Genomic DNA, 1,056 nt, shown 5'->3' on the forward strand with positions numbered 1-1,056 from the left:
AAGGATAATAATAGTTAAAATTACCTAACACATTATGATAATGTGAATCGGTTTATTTAAACAGGAAAAGTGATATATAGTGGGACTTACGTAAGGGATGATGTCGAGCAAGGCATGGCAGAGCACTGGGGTTGTAAGGACAGGCGCCCTGAAGCCGTTCGATATGGCAACCCTTCTTATCACTGATCAATGGAACACCCCCACAGTCAGCTGATAGCTAAGTCATATGTTTCAGAACAGCTGATTATCAGTAGCCATGCTTCCTTTCAGGCAAGTTCATTTTTAAAAATGGTCACTACTTTACTGATATTCTTCGAAGGCATCCATTGATTTTTAAACTTTAAAGTGCTATTACATATTCTCATTTCATTAATTCAATAAAATTTTACCATATCTCCCTTATATAGATAAAAACTGATTGCATTGGTAAAAAACACTGTAGGCACTTTTATCGTTTGCTTGAACTGGTTTCGAAAATATACCAGTCATCATCGTCTAGAAACTCGCTTTTCATCTTTCCAGTCTTCAGTCTTTCTTGATGGATATTCATTGTTATCTTGAACTGCAAATTTGTTACATCAATTTAGTATAGCGTGGACACAAATACAAGACCCAACAGGAATAACTAATCCATGAATGTCAACATTCGAAACAGGTTTTAATCCACATAGTAGAAAAACTTGGTTGTTTTCCTCAACATATTTGTAGAAGTCGAAACCGTGCTATAAATCATATAAAGATAAAAAACGAGAAAAGCAAGTTCCCGCTTGAAATCCTTGAAGATTATAAATTATTACCCTACATGAAACATGTTACTATGTTAATTATACCAACCAATATTATCTTAAATACATCTGGGGGAGACAATAAATTATTTTTTCAAGTTTTCCTTACATTTGATAGTTCAGTGTCGGGCAATGGACCGACAGACTAACGTTTTCCGAAAACATTTTATTCTAAAACCAATCTTTTAGCTGAACATTGTTCTTGACTATTTTTAGAGAATAGCTTTATATTATGTTCTATAGAATTATTTTACCACTAAAATAGAATTGA

General features: G+C 33.4%; 1 protein-coding gene across 3 annotated transcripts in view; it reads right to left on the reverse strand.

Moving 5' to 3' along the window:
- Window positions 1–1,056, reverse strand: part of SP555 (SPRY domain-containing SOCS box protein SP555) — a 27,983-nt gene that overhangs the window by 4,062 nt on the left and 22,865 nt on the right. Inside the window, exon 1 of one of the 3 annotated variants that reach the window (XM_014423252.3) lies at window positions 91–597. The exons of the other annotated variants lie outside the window; for them this stretch is intronic. The gene's annotated coding sequence lies outside the window, so the exon portion shown is untranslated. Of the gene's footprint in view, window positions 1–90; window positions 598–1,056 lie in introns of those variants that run through there. 3 annotated transcript variants of the gene reach the window in all.

Source organism: Halyomorpha halys, unplaced genomic scaffold (genome assembly GCF_000696795.3).
Source record: "Halyomorpha halys isolate HHAL.00 unplaced genomic scaffold, Hhal_1.1 Scaffold412.1, whole genome shotgun sequence".
NCBI classification, from domain to species: domain Eukaryota; kingdom Metazoa; phylum Arthropoda; class Insecta; order Hemiptera; family Pentatomidae; genus Halyomorpha; species Halyomorpha halys.